Genomic DNA, 14555 nt, shown 5'->3' on the forward strand with positions numbered 1-14555 from the left:
GGGGATCGTGGCACTTCAGGAACTCTAGTGTTTTATAATACAAATCACGGTCCTCTTCAACTAAAGAAAGCACTAATTGAGACAACTGAAACTTGAAAACGGGCATTTTTATCTTTTAATACACTAGCAGACTACAGTAACATAGAGCAGAACAACAAGGTGATTCGAAGAATTAAGCCAAGTCTGCAGCTAGTTACGGCTATCCCCCGCCATGGTGCGCACTAGTCGACTAGCCGCACGACTTTTCGCTCTGCTTACACCGAGCAATCTTGAAAAGGTCTATAGGGAAGGGTTCTCTGAGTTGATTTTATTGTAAAACATTCTTTATTTTCTGCGCTATCGAGGCGGCCATCGTCCTTGAACGCTTTAACAAAGTGGTACCAACTGTCTTCCTTGAAACGAAAGTTAATCGAGCTTGCCAGGAGTCGAACTTGGAATCTCCTGATCCGTAGTCAGGCGCGTTATCCATTGCGCCACAAAACCATTTTATACGACGAACAATACTAATTGTAAGAAACCACTACTTGTTTTGAACAGAAAGTGATCAGGTTTGAATCATGTCTTTACTAGTGAAGTCATGTTTTAAGAAATAACAAGAATTGAATTTATTATTACTGTTCATTCGATATTCACTGAATTGTTGATAGGGAGGTAATACAGCCCTGTTAGCTCAGACGGTAGAGCGAGGGACTTTTAATCCTGAGGTCGAGGGTTCAAGTCCCTCATCGGGCGTGAAACGTGGGATGTGTACTAGATATGTGGTGGTGTTTGATACGGGATAATTATTCTGTAATTCAATGGTGCAGATAAACTGAGATAATCTGGTTTTAGATGAAAAACGTTAAGGAATAAAATGTCGACGAGGTGACCGAGCGGTTAAGGTGATAAACTGCTAATCCATTGTGCATTGCACGCATGGGTTCGAATCCCATCCTCGTCGAAAGGAGTAGTTAGGGATACTGGCAACTGTACCGCACTCCAATTGCTATGCAGTGATCAGAGATTCATAGCATTTCAATGTAGAAACTTAGTCTTCAAGCCACGGTAGGAAAATTATCAAGGTTCTATGTTGTAATGGTTAGCACTTCAGACTCTGACTCTGACAATCTGAGTTCAAATCTCAGTAGGACCTATTTTACTAGATAGCGAGATCGTTGCAAGAAAGGCCAGTCAAGACTTTTTCCCACAGTGCAACCCTCTCTTTTAGAGTTTATGCACTGCGTTGCTGATGGATTAGGGTACTTGATTATGGTGAGTTATCCCTGAGGTATATTTATATACGAAGGTCCTTAACAATATAGGGTGTGGGGTATAGGGGGTAGGGTAGTAGTAGCTAGTAGTGAAATTCAGAGGGTTTAATGTCCATTTAGTTATCCTTTATACGTTTCTTCCCTGAATGACCAATCGTCACCAAATTTTGTACATAATTCTGTCAAAATTTGATACATGTCCTAACGGGGTTTCATTTGTTTTCATTACTGTTTTAAAAATTTAATTTGCGTACTTGTTACCTAGCTGGTTGCCGAATCCTAGGCAGTGAATTCGCTTTTTTGCGTAACCTTCCAACTGTCAGTGCATGCTCAGCAGTGTAAACAAAAAGAAAAAAAAAGTTTGGATCTTCCCTAGCAAGACAAGTTTTCTGCTATGGGAGTGGAGAGTATTAATTATTTGATTTGGTTTTTATGCTCGATTTCGATTTCGTCTTTATTCTTCTTTTTACTTTGTATTTTCCCACTTTTATTTTTTTAACCCTTTTAGTTTCATAATTAACTCTTTTTGTTTACTATTTTTTATCTTGATTTTAATAAATTTGGTTGTCAGTAAAATGTCTATGCCTCCTTTTTTAACAGTTAGTCATCAACCAAGAAGTTGAGGAACATTTTTAAAATGTTAGATTATATTCATTTTGAAGCTCTGGGTCATCTCTCCCTTCTTCCTCTGTCCTCTCCTCGGTCATCAAGATCTTCTTGCGGTCGTGAAGAGTTACCACCGATCTTCCCCTTCCATTTACCTCCGAAAGCTTATTAAGAGGAATTTTTCAAAAATTTAGTTTTCTTTTCCGTATTGATCGAGATTCGAACCCCGAACCATGCGAATGGGAGCCTCGGTTGATGACCATTAGACCATCATTGTTACATAAATAGAAGGGAAAAATGGGTATGATGGTAGTTCGCTATCTATTAGCCAAGACTCATGTAATGCAACATGTGACCGCATGATATAATTGTATTGTTACTATAGTAATAAGTGTTACTTTAACTTAATCTAAACATGAAGTGCGACGTGGGGTGGCGGGGCGAAGCCTCCGCCACACCTAAGTCGCACCACTCATAATATTATGAGTGGTGCGACTTCGAATATTACGAATATTATGATAATATTGACAGATTATTAGTCAATTAGTTAATAAGAATCAATTAATTTAAGAGAATAAAGGGAAACAAAATTTTCCAAACATAATAGTATGTATTTATCTACTATTTAACCTTGATTTTCTGTCTCCTTAACGTTTAAAAACATTCCCGAAGGACATTACCGAAGGAATCTTGTTGTTACGTTATTACGCCAGGCTGTCGAAGGGTGCTGTACATGTTCGTTGCAAATCGTTATTTCTTCAAGTCACCGCCATTGCCACTTCAAAGTATGTCTCTTTGCATCCATCCCCAAATACATCCGAGGGACACTATATCTTGCAAACAGCCTACAATTAGCAAACAACACTTTCATAGTGGCGAGCACAACCCCATCGACGTAAAAACCATAATCGACGTAAACACCACAACCCTTTCTATCCTTTTCAAAACGAAGCACAGTTTAGTATTTTGCTCTTTCTAAAGTTTGACATGAATTTTTTCAAGAGGTAAAATGAAACAAATGCCCCGATTGTGGTTCGAACTCACGACCTCGAGATTATGAGACTCGCGCGCTGCCTACTGCGCTATCGAGGCGGCCATCATCCTTGAACGCTATAACAAAGTGGTGCCAACTGTCTTCCTTGAAACGCAAGTAAATCGAGCTTGCCAGGAGTCGAACCTGGAATCTCCTGATCCGTAGTCAGGCGCGTTATCCATTGCGCCACAAACCCATGTTATAGGGTCATTCCGCTGAAATCGAACTAATTTTGGCGCTCAACATCACCGATTTTTTTTTATTTTTTTACAGTGTGTTCATTGTGATCATATACAATTTTCTGTAAAGAGAAAAATTTTTCCCGTTTACAAAGTGGGAGATAAAAAATCCTAAAGTTTTAGTTTTTTTAATTTAAAAAATTGATTTTTTTCGTCAAAATTCAATTTGTTCCGATACCGTTTTTGCTATAGATTTAAAAAACAAATGAAAGATAGAGAATTTTTTTCTCTTTTTAATCATCTATTTGGAATTCAAAATAAATTAAATGAAAGTAAGGATATTGGGGTTTAAACATTTTTTTAAAAAAAGGTCTTAGCGAAGATATGTTAACTTCGATTTGAAAATTTTTTTTACTCATCAATAGCTCTAATGTGTGCGCATCTCGTGTAAAATTTTCAAGTTTTACCCACGCTTTGTTAATTAGTTATGCATGTTTAAATATTTTTCAATTCTCCGTTTCAATTGCACAGACCCCTTCACTGTCATGGCAGGGTGTCCATAGAGTTGCCACCGTGCCCGTTGAGTGGCGCTAGTGTTCTCTGTGCAAAAGATATGGCGAATAAATAAATATTTAAAAATGCATTACTAATTAACAAAGCATGGGTAAAACTTGAAAATTTTACACGAGATGCGCACATATTAGAGCTATCGATGAGTAAAAAAAATTTTCAAATCGAAGTAACCATATCTTCGCTAAGACCTTTTTTTAAAAAAATGTTTAAACCCCAATATCCTTACTTTCTTTTAATTTAATTTGAATTCCAAATAGATGATTAAAAAGATAAAAAAATTCTCTATCTTTCATCTGTTTTTTAAATCTATAGCAAAAACGGTATCGGAACAAATTGTATTTTAACGAAAAAAATCAATTTTTTAAATTAAAAAAACCAAAACTTTAGGATTTTTTATCTCCCACTCTGTAAACGGGAAAATGTTTTCCCTTTACAGAAAATTTTATACGATCACAATGAACACACTGTAAAAAAATAAAAAAAATCGGTGATGTCGAGCGCCAAAATTAATTCGATTTCAGCGGAATGACCCTATACGACGAACAATACTAAATGAAAAAAACAACTACTTGTTTTGGACAGAAAGTGATCATGTTTGAATCATGTCTTTACTAGTGAAGTCATGTTTTAAGCCTTTAACAAGAATTGAATTTATTATTACTGTTCATACGATCTTCACTGAATTGTTGATAGGGAGGTAATACAGCCCGGTTAGCTCAGACGGTAGAGCGCGGGACATTTAATCCTGAAGTCGAGAGTTCAAGTCCCTCATCGGGCGTGAAACGTGGGATGTGTACTAGATATGTGGTGGTGTTCAATACGGGATAATTATTCTGTAATTCAATGGTGCAGATAAACTGAGATAATCTGGCTTTAGATGAAAAACGTTAAGGAATAAAATGTGGACGAGGTGATCGAGCGGTTAAGGTGATGGACTGCTAATCCATTGTGCATTGCACGCATGGGTTCGAATCCCATCTTCGTCGAAAGGAGTATTTAGGGATATTGGCAACTGTAACGCACTCCAATTGCTATGCAGTGATCAGAGATTCATAGCATTTCAATGTAGAAACTTAGTCTTCAAGCCACGGTAGGAAATTTATCAAGGTTCTATGGTGTAATGGTTAGCACTTCAGACTCTGACTCTGACAATCTGAGTTCAAATCTCAGTAGGACCTATTTTACTAGATAGCGAGATCGTTGCAAGAAAGGCCAGTCAAGACTTTTTCCCACAGTGCAACCCTCTCTTTTAGAGTTTATGCACTGCGTTGCTGATGGATTAGGGTACTTGATTATGGTGAGTTATTGTTACGTTATTACGCCAGGCTGTCGAAGGGTGCTGTACATGTTCGTTGCAAATCGTTATTTCTTCAAGTCACCGCCATTGCCACTTCAAAGTATGTCTGTTTGCATCCATCCCCAAATACATCCGAGGGACACTATATCTTGCAAACGGCCTACAATTAGCAAACAACACTTTCGTAGTGGCGAGCACAACCCCATCGACGTAAAAACCATAATCGACGTAAACACCACAACCCTTTCTATCCTTTTCAAAACGAAGCACAGTTTAGTATTTTGCTCTTTCTAAAGTTTGACATTAATTTTTTCAAGAGGTAAAATGAAACAAATGCCCCGAGTGAGGTTCGAACTCACGACCTCGAGATTATGAGACTCGCGCGCTGCCTACTGCGCTATCGAGGCGGCCATCGTCCTTGAACGCTATAACAAAGTGGTACCAATTGTCTTCCTTGAAACGCAAGTAAATCGAGCTTGCCAGGAGTCGAACCTGGAATCTCCTGATCCGTAGTAAGGCGCGTTATTCATTGCGCCACAAACCCATGTTATACGACGAACAATACTAATTGAAAGAAACCACTACTTGTTTTGAACAGAAAGTGATCAGGTTTGAATCATGTCTTTACTAGTGAAGTCATGTTTTAAGCATTTAAACAAACCCCATGTTACACGACGAACAATACTAATTGTAAGAAACAACTACTTGTTTTGGACAGAAAGTGATCAGGTTTGAATCATGTCTTTACTAGTGAAGTCATGTTTTAAGCCTTTAACAAGAATTGAATTTATTATTACTGTTCATACGATCTTCACTGAATTGTTGATAGGCAGGTAATACAGCCCGGTTAGCTCAGACGGTAGAGCGCGGGACTTTTAATCCTGAGGTCGAGGGTTCAAGTCCCTCATCGGGCGTGAAACGTGGGATGTGTACTAGATATTTGGTGGTGTTTGATACGGGATAATTATTCTGTAATACAATGGTGCAGATAAACTGAGATAATCTGGCTTTAGATTAAAAAAGTTAAGGATTAAAATGTCGACGAGGTGACCGAGCGGTTAAGGTGATGGACTGCTAATCCATTGTGCATTGCACGCATGGGTTCGAATCCCATCCTCGTCGAAAGGAGTAGTTAGGGATATTGGCAACTGTAACGCACTCCAATTGCTATGCAGTGATCAGAGGTTCATAGAATTTCAATGTAGAAACTTAGTCTTCAAGCCACGGTAGGAAATTTACCAAGGTTCTATGGTGTAATGGTTAGCACTTCAGACTCTGACTCTGACAATCTGAGTTCAAATCTCAGTAGGCCTATTTTACTAGATAGCGAGATCGTTGCAAGAAAGGCCAGTTAAGACTTTTTCCCACAGTGCAACCCTCTCTTTTAGAGTTTATGCACTGCGTTGCTGATGGATTAGGGTACTTGATTATGGTGAGTTATTGTACAACAGTACGTTATTACGCCAGGCTGTCGGAGGGTGCTGTACAGTATCCACCAAACTATTAGGTACACCCCCCTATTTTCAGTTTATTCTTATGGCACTACGTGTCCTAGATAAAATGCAATAACTCTTGAACCGCTTGGGCTAGATTTTTTTCCCTTTGGCCCTGAGTAGATCTAATGATGATCTACATTTTTTCTACACATGAAGTTGTCGTAGGATTAACCCCCACGGCGCTACGGTATCGTTCAGTTTATTAGGTACACCCGTTTTCCCCCATATGCGCCGTGTTAAATACGGCGTTTTCAAAAATTTATAAAAAATACTAAAAGTAAAGCTAAAATTTTTTTCTTTGTGCCAAAAGAACCACAATTCTTCACTCTATACGAATATAAAGAATGATTTACAATAAAATCAACTCAAAGAACCCTTCCCTATACCTCAAAGTTTTCCACTTCAAAATTTGTCGAAATTTCTAATGCCTATGGGGGCGACAGTGCAAGTGTGTAGTAAAAAGTAAAAATTTTGAAGTGGAAAACTTTAGGGTATAGACCTTTTTAAGATTGCTCGGTGTAAGCAGAGCGAAAAGTCGTGCGGCTAGTCGACTAGTGCGCACCATGGCGGGGGATAGCCGTAACTAGCTGCAGACTTGGCTTGATTCTTCGAATCACCTTGTTGTTCTGCTCTATGTTACTGTAGTCTGCTAGTGTATTAAAAGATAAAAATGTCCGTTTTCAAGTTATTTTGTAATAAATGTGGGTGAAAACAATTTTGTTCATTCTTTATTATTTATTTAACACCCGCAATGCTTTTCTTTTCATACCGAGGCGGCTTACATCACTTAGAACATTTGGAGTATCACAGGCTTTATTAGGAACACAACCAACATTAGGACGGTTTGATAGACTTAGATTCACTAAATTACTTTCTGTGTTCTTATTTTCAGTTATCTTCTTTGGTCTTCCTCTTTTCCTAGAAGGATTTGGCAGCATTTGAGGTGGGACATTCTCCTCACTAAAGTGAGATTTAGATTGAAGTTGTTCGGTTGTGGAAGTATTATCAGGAACTACCATAACATCACAGGATGCAGTCTCACATTCATTCATGGTGTCTATGAAAGTCAAAAGAAAAAGTAGGGTAATGTAGTTAAACAAAAGAAATAAACTTTTTTAAAATTTACCATTCACTCTTGGAGATTGATTTAACGTATTATCTGTCAACTTCATGGTACTTGCACAACTTTGCTGATTGATTGGTCCACTTGTTCTTTTCCTTGTAGCTGAGTTGAGACTTTTCCTTGAGTTAGATTTAGATTGAAGTTGTTTCGTTGAGGAAGTATTATCAGGAACTGTCATAACATCACAGGATGCAGCCTCACATTCATTCATAGTGTCTGTGAAAGTCAAAAGAAATATGTAGGCTAATGTAGGTAAACAAAAGAAATAAACTTTTTTAAAATGTACCATTCATTCTTGGAGCTTGATTTAAGGTATTATCTGTCAACTCCATGGAACTTGCACAAGTTTGCTGATTGATTGGTCCAGTTTTTCTTTTCCTTGAAGCAGTTTCTTTTTTACAGAATATGCACATCCAACTTTTAGATAATCTTTTTGATCCGGTACAGGACTTGTGGAATTCGTTAATTACACAGAATGAACTTGCACAGATAATTGTTTCCTCAATTTTTTGTGGATCTTGACAATAACAAATAAATTGGTTTAAGTGATCACTGAGCGCACTTTGTTGAGAGGATGTAGCTGGTTGTGGAATGTCCTTCACGTAACTATATCTTTTTGCTACGAGTTCAGGAAGGATGAAGTTAACAAAGAAAAGTTTGCCTTTAGCTGCCATCATTTCAATTACATCTTCATTCCTTTGCACTGTAACGTATTCGACTACTTTGTTGCCGTTAAACACAACAAAAAGTGCAAGGGGCAGCTCTGATACAAAAAGCTGCAATTGAACCTAAGAGATTAAAAATAATTTAACATTGCAAAAAGTGTGAAATTTTGTTTGAAATTGTTGTACCTGAGAGTAATACTCATGATTGTGATCTAGGCGTAGTTCATTTGTGCTTTCGTCCAACAATAAGCAGAAACCTTTATTATTCTTAGCGTACTCCCTGATACTTTTCCCTTTTACTAAATAAGGACATTTTACTTCAACTAAACCACGGCCATGGCAGATGCAAGTGAAGATTCTATCAGGAGACGCAGCAAGATAGGGATGACTTTTTGAAATAATTAATCCCACAGGTTCGCACAGAAAGTTTTCGTGTGTCTTCCTTGAATTAATTGTACTTTCTAGCAGGCTAATAGCCTTTGGCTCATTTCGTTGACCATATCTAGAAAAAGAAAAGATATCAAACACCAAGTGCAATAGAATTGTAAATAAATGGTTTACCTTGTGTACATGTTTCCTTTAAATGTAATAATTTCAGGGTAACACATTTCTAAAAGGAACTTTATTTCCCCACCACTCACTTCTTTACTTGGATCTCTTTTTAAAATTTCGTGGATCTTAGTACCCGTAATTCTTCCACTTCGCTGCTGCTCCCACTCCTCACATTGACTTTGATTTTTGGTTACGATCTCAACTGAACGCTGTTCTTCAATTGAAATTCTGATCTCTGAAAATATTCTTTCACATTCTTCATTCACTTCAAGCTCATATTTTCCTTCAAAATGAGGATTGTACAATTCTGACAGTGCTTTTGGTAAAATATGTGTTTCAGCTGGAGGCTGAAATGAATGTGCGTACTCAGGTACACAGGACAGTACAACAGGCAACTTTTTTAGCTTTTTGAGAGCTTCATTTGTACGTTGATGTTCTACATCAGTAACCTCTAGGATATCATTAAGTGGAACTTCTTTCTTTCTGGGAATGTGTACATCTAAATCAGCTATTTTCCCAATTGTAACCTATGTTGACAAAAATCGAATGAGGCTTTGAATGAAATATATGTTAGCTGTCAACTTACTGGTCCTTTCCCAGGCTGATTCCAATAGCATGGTAGTGATGTAATCGGAATACCAACATCATTGTCATCAGCAGTGGTTGATGAATCCTGTCGTGCTGATACTGCTAATTGTAAAAGGGCACTTACATGGATACACACACTACCTAGCCTGAGAATTAGATTGTTGTCGGTATCAGTTAAATACAAACACAAAATTAGTACACAAATCAATAACACAATAACAAAAAAGTGTAAAGTTACCCAGCAGCACAATCACAAAAAGCACGAAGGATTTTTCCAGTTTGGTGAAGAGCTACCCATGGCCTTGCAGGTTTATTTGAAAGGGACTGTGAATGAGTAACATGTGTGCGTATAATCACAACACCACTGCAAAGAGGAAACACTAACAATTTGTCAGTAAATGTGTTTGTTAGATACTGTTCAGAATCAAGATTTTTGTAGGCCTCGTATTTTTCACTGTCAGTTATATCGCGTTCGTAAACAAGATAGAGTCTCAAATGAAATTTCTCTATGGGGGGAAGATACTTAGATGAAGATTTTCCACTTTTAAATAACTGTAGAGGTATTACGAGGGGATCGTGGCACTTCAGGAACTCTAGTGTTTTATAATACAAATCACGGTCCTCTTCAACTAAAGAAAGCACTAATTGAGACAACTGAAACTTGAAAACGGACATTTTTATCTTTTAATACACTAGCAGACTACAGTAACATAGAGCAGAACAACAAGGTGATTCGAAGAATCAAGCCAAGTCTGCAGCTAGTTACGGCTATCCCCCGCCATGGTGCGCACTAGTCGACTAGCCGCACGACTTTTCGCTCTGCTTACACCGAGCAATCTTGAAAAGGTCTAAAGGGAAGGGTTCTCTGAGTTGATTTTATTGTAAAACATTCTTTATTTTCTGCGCTATCGAGGCGGCCATCGTCCTTGAACGCTTTAACAAAGTGGTACCAACTGTCTTCCTTGAAACGAAAGTTAATCGAGCTTGCCAGGAGTCGAACTTGGAATCTCCTGATCCGTAGTCAGGCGCGTTATCCATTGCGCCACAAAACCATTTTATACGACGAACAATACCAATTGTAAGAAACAACTACTTGTTTTGAACAGAAAGTGATCAGGTTTGAATCATGTCTTTACTAGTGAAGTCATGTTTTAAGCCTTTAACAAGAATTGAATTTATTATTACTGTTCATACGATCTTCACTGAATTGTTGATAGGGAGGTAATACAGCCCGGTTAGCTCAAACGGTAGAGCGCGGGACATTTAATCCTGAAGTCGAGAGTTCAAGTCCCTCATCGGGCGTGAAACGTGGGATGTGTACTAGATATGTGGTGGTGTTCAATACGGGATAATTATTCTGTAATTCAATGGTGCAGATAAACTGAGATAATCTGGCTTTAGATGAAAAACGTTAAGGAATAAAATGTGGACGAGGTGACCGAGCGGTTAAGGTGATGGATTGCTAATCCATTGTGCATTGCACGGATGGGTTCGAATCCCATCTTCGTCGAAAGGAGTATTTAGGGATATTGGCAACTGTAACGCACTCCAATTGCTATGCAGTGATCAGAGATTCATAGCATTTCAATGTAGAAACTTAGTCTTCAAGCCACGGTAGGAAAATTATCAAGGTTCTATGGTGTAATGGTTAGCACTTCAGACTCTGACTCTGACAATCTGAGTTCAAATCTCAGTAGGACCTATTTTACTAGATAGCGAGATCGTTGCAAGAAAGGCCAGTCAAGACTTTTTCCCACAGTGCAACCCTCTCTTTTAGAGTTTATGCACTGCGTTGCTGATGGATTAGGGTACTTGATTATGGTGAGTTATTGTACAACAGTACGTTATTACGCCAGGCTGTCGGAGGGTGCTGTACATGTTCGTTGCAAATCGTTATTTCTTCAAGTCACCGCCATTGCCACTTCAAAGTATGTCTGTTTGCATCCATCCCCAAATACATCCGAGGGACACTATATCTTGCAAACGGCCTACAATTAGCAAACAACACTTTCGTAGTGGCGAGCACAACCCCATCGACGTAAAAACCATAATCGACGTAAACACCACAACCCTTTCTATCCTTTTCAAAACGAAGCACAGTTTAGTATTTTGCTCTTTCTAAAGTTTGACATGAATTTTTTCAAGAGGTAAAATGAAACAAATGCCCCGAGTGAGGTTCGAACTCACGACCTCGAGATTATGAGACTCGCGCGCTGCCTACTGCGCTATCGAGGCGGCCATCGTCCTTGAACGCTATAACAAAGTGGTACCAACTGTCTTCCTTGAAACGCAAGTAAATCGAGCTTGCCAGGAGTCGAACCTGGAATCTCCTGATCCGTAGTAAGGCGCGTTATCCATTGCGCCACAAACCCATGTTATACGAAGAACAATACTAATTGAAAGAAACCACTACTTGTTTTGAACAGAAAGTGATCAGGTTTGAATCATGTCTTTACTAGTGAAGTCATGTTTTAAGCCTTTAAACAAACCCCATGTTACACGACGAACAATACTAATTGTAAGAAACAACTACTTGTTTTGGACAGAAAGTGATCAGGTTTGAATCATGTCTTTACTAGTGAAGTCATGTTTTAAGCCTTTAACAAGAATTGAATTTATTATTACTGTTCATACGATCTTTACTTAATTGTTGATAGGCAGGTAATACAGCCTGGTTAGCTCAGACGGTAGAGCGCGGGACATTTAATCCTGAAGTCGAGAGTTCAAGTCCCTCATCGGGCGTGAATCGTGGGATGTGTACTAGATATGTGGTGGTGTTCAATACGGGATAATTATTCTGTAATTCAATGGTGCAGATAAACTGAGATAATCTGGATTTAGATGAAAAACGTTAAGGAATAAAATGTGGACGAGGTGACCGAGCGGTTAAGGTGATGGACTGCTAATCCAATGTGCATTGCACGCATGGGTTCGAATCCCATCTTCGTCGAAAGGAGTATTTAGGGATATTGGCAACTGTAACGCACTCCAATTGCTATGCAGTGATCAGAGATTCATAGCATTTCAATGTAGAAACTTAGTCTTCAAGCCACGGTAGGAAAATTATCAAGGTTCTATGGTGTAATGGTTAGCACTTCAGACTCTGACTCTGACAATCTGAGTTCAAATCTCACTAGGACCTATTTTACTAGATAGCGAGATCGTTGCAAGAAAGGCCAGTCAAGACTTTTTCCCACAGTGCAACCCTCTCTTTTATAGTTTATGCACTGCGTTGCTGATGGATTAGGGTACTTGATTATGGTGAGTTATTGTTACGTTATTACGCCAGGCTGTCGAAGGGTGCTGTACATGTTCGTTGCAAATCGTTATTTCTTCAAGTCACCGCCATTGCCACTTCAAAGTATGTCTGTTTGCATCCATCCCCAAATACATCCGAGGGACACTATATCTTGCAAACGGCCTACAATTAGCAAACAACACTTTCGTAGTGGCGAGCACAACCCCATCGACGTAAAAACCATAATCGACGTAAACACCACAACCCTTTCTATCCTTTTCAAAACGAAGCACAGTTTAGTATTTTGCTCTTTCTAAAGTTTGACATGAATTTTTTCAAGAGGTAAAATGAAACAAATGCCCCGAGTGAGGTTCGAACTCACGACCTCGAGATTATGAGACTCGCGCGCTGCCTACTGCGCTATCGAGGCGGCCATCGTCCTTGAACGCTATAACAAAGTGGTACCAACTGTCTTCCTTGAAACGCAAGTAAATCGAGCTTGCCAGGAGTCGAACCTGGAATCTCCTGATCCGTAGTAAGGCGCGTTATCCATTGCGCCACAAACCCATGTTATACGAAGAACAATACTAATTGAAAGAAACCACTACTTGTTTTGAACAGAAAGTGATCAGGTTTGAATCATGTCTTTACTAGTGAAGTCATGTTTTAAGCCTTTAAACAAACCCCATGTTACACGACGAACAATACTAATTGTAAGAAACAACTACTTGTTTTGGACAGAAAGTGATCAGGTTTGAATCATGTCTTTACTAGTGAAGTCATGTTTTAAGCCTTTAACAAGAATTGAATTTATTATTACTGTTCATACGATCTTTACTTAATTGTTGATAGGCAGGTAATACAGCCTGGTTAGCTCAGACGGTAGAGCGCGGGACATTTAATCCTGAAGTCGAGAGTTCAAGTCCCTCATCGGGCGTGAATCGTGGGATGTGTACTAGATATGTGGTGGTGTTCAATACGGGATAATTATTCTGTAATTCAATGGTGCAGATAAACTGAGATAATCTGGATTTAGATGAAAAACGTTAAGGAATAAAATGTGGACGAGGTGACCGAGCGGTTAAGGTGATGGACTGCTAATCCAATGTGCATTGCACGCATGGGTTCGAATCCCATCTTCGTCGAAAGGAGTATTTAGGGATATTGGCAACTGTAACGCACTCCAATTGCTATGCAGTGATCAGAGATTCATAGCATTTCAATGTAGAAACTTAGTCTTCAAGCCACGGTAGGAAAATTATCAAGGTTCTATGGTGTAATGGTTAGCACTTCAGACTCTGACTCTGACAATCTGAGTTCAAATCTCACTAGGACCTATTTTACTAGATAGCGAGATCGTTGCAAGAAAGGCCAGTCAAGACTTTTTCCCACAGTGCAACCCTCTCTTTTATAGTTTATGCACTGCGTTGCTGATGGATTAGGGTACTTGATTATGGTGAGTTATTGTTACGTTATTACGCCAGGCTGTCGAAGGGTGCTGTACATGTTCGTTGCAAATCGTTATTTCTTCAAGTCACCGCCATTGCCACTTCAAAGTATGTCTGTTTGCATCCATCCCCAAATACATCCGAGGGACACTATATCTTGCAAACGGCCTACAATTAGCAAACAACACTTTCGTAGTGGCGAGCACAACCCCATCGACGTAAAAACCATAATCGACGTAAACACCACAACCCTTTCTATCCTTTTCAAAACGAAGCACAGTTTAGTATTTTGCTCTTTCTAAAGTTTGACATGAATTTTTTCAAGAGGTAAAATGAAACAAATGCCCCGAGTGAGGTTCGAACTCACGACCTCGAGATTATGAGACTCGCGCGCTGCCTACTGCGCTATCGAGGCGACCATCGTCCTTGAACGCTATAACAAAGTTGTACCAACTGTCTTCCTTGAAACGCAAGTAAATCGAGCTTGCCAGGAGTCGAACCTGGAAT

The 14555-nt window shown here is 39.0% G+C and overlaps 18 non-coding genes across 18 annotated transcripts; 12 read left to right on the plus strand and 6 right to left on the minus strand.

Annotated features, from left to right (window-relative positions):
* Positions 1 to 858: 858 nt before the first annotated feature.
* On the plus strand, positions 859 to 940 carry Trnas-gcu. Its single transcript has one exon. It is a non-coding gene; the product is annotated as a tRNA-Ser (tRNA).
* A 120-nt stretch (positions 941 to 1060) lies between these two features.
* On the plus strand, positions 1061 to 1132 carry Trnaq-cug. The gene has a single exon. It is a non-coding gene; the product is annotated as a tRNA-Gln (tRNA).
* Positions 1133 to 2875: 1743 nt separating this feature from the next.
* On the minus strand, positions 2876 to 2948 carry Trnam-cau. The gene has a single exon. It is a non-coding gene; the product is annotated as a tRNA-Met (tRNA).
* Positions 2949 to 3012: 64 nt separating this feature from the next.
* On the minus strand, positions 3013 to 3085 carry Trnar-acg. The gene has a single exon. It is a non-coding gene; the product is annotated as a tRNA-Arg (tRNA).
* Positions 3086 to 4545: 1460 nt separating this feature from the next.
* Positions 4546 to 4627, plus strand: Trnas-gcu. Its single transcript has one exon. It is a non-coding gene; the product is annotated as a tRNA-Ser (tRNA).
* A 120-nt stretch (positions 4628 to 4747) lies between these two features.
* On the plus strand, positions 4748 to 4819 carry Trnaq-cug. The gene has a single exon. It is a non-coding gene; the product is annotated as a tRNA-Gln (tRNA).
* A 453-nt stretch (positions 4820 to 5272) lies between these two features.
* Positions 5273 to 5345, minus strand: Trnam-cau. Its single transcript has one exon. It is a non-coding gene; the product is annotated as a tRNA-Met (tRNA).
* A 434-nt stretch (positions 5346 to 5779) lies between these two features.
* Trnak-uuu lies at positions 5780 to 5852 on the plus strand. Its single transcript has one exon. It is a non-coding gene; the product is annotated as a tRNA-Lys (tRNA).
* A 126-nt stretch (positions 5853 to 5978) lies between these two features.
* On the plus strand, positions 5979 to 6060 carry Trnas-gcu. Its single transcript has one exon. It is a non-coding gene; the product is annotated as a tRNA-Ser (tRNA).
* Positions 6061 to 10790: 4730 nt separating this feature from the next.
* On the plus strand, positions 10791 to 10872 carry Trnas-gcu. Its single transcript has one exon. It is a non-coding gene; the product is annotated as a tRNA-Ser (tRNA).
* A 120-nt stretch (positions 10873 to 10992) lies between these two features.
* Trnaq-cug lies at positions 10993 to 11064 on the plus strand. The gene has a single exon. It is a non-coding gene; the product is annotated as a tRNA-Gln (tRNA).
* A 460-nt stretch (positions 11065 to 11524) lies between these two features.
* Positions 11525 to 11597, minus strand: Trnam-cau. The gene has a single exon. It is a non-coding gene; the product is annotated as a tRNA-Met (tRNA).
* A 633-nt stretch (positions 11598 to 12230) lies between these two features.
* On the plus strand, positions 12231 to 12312 carry Trnas-gcu. Its single transcript has one exon. It is a non-coding gene; the product is annotated as a tRNA-Ser (tRNA).
* Positions 12313 to 12432: 120 nt separating this feature from the next.
* On the plus strand, positions 12433 to 12504 carry Trnaq-cug. The gene has a single exon. It is a non-coding gene; the product is annotated as a tRNA-Gln (tRNA).
* Positions 12505 to 12957: 453 nt separating this feature from the next.
* On the minus strand, positions 12958 to 13030 carry Trnam-cau. Its single transcript has one exon. It is a non-coding gene; the product is annotated as a tRNA-Met (tRNA).
* Positions 13031 to 13663: 633 nt separating this feature from the next.
* Trnas-gcu lies at positions 13664 to 13745 on the plus strand. The gene has a single exon. It is a non-coding gene; the product is annotated as a tRNA-Ser (tRNA).
* Positions 13746 to 13865: 120 nt separating this feature from the next.
* Trnaq-cug lies at positions 13866 to 13937 on the plus strand. The gene has a single exon. It is a non-coding gene; the product is annotated as a tRNA-Gln (tRNA).
* Positions 13938 to 14390: 453 nt separating this feature from the next.
* Positions 14391 to 14463, minus strand: Trnam-cau. Its single transcript has one exon. It is a non-coding gene; the product is annotated as a tRNA-Met (tRNA).
* Positions 14464 to 14555: the final 92 nt, after the last annotated feature.

Source organism: Daphnia pulicaria, chromosome 1 (assembly GCF_021234035.1).
Source record: "Daphnia pulicaria isolate SC F1-1A chromosome 1, SC_F0-13Bv2, whole genome shotgun sequence".
Classification (NCBI taxonomy): domain Eukaryota; kingdom Metazoa; phylum Arthropoda; class Branchiopoda; order Diplostraca; family Daphniidae; genus Daphnia; species Daphnia pulicaria.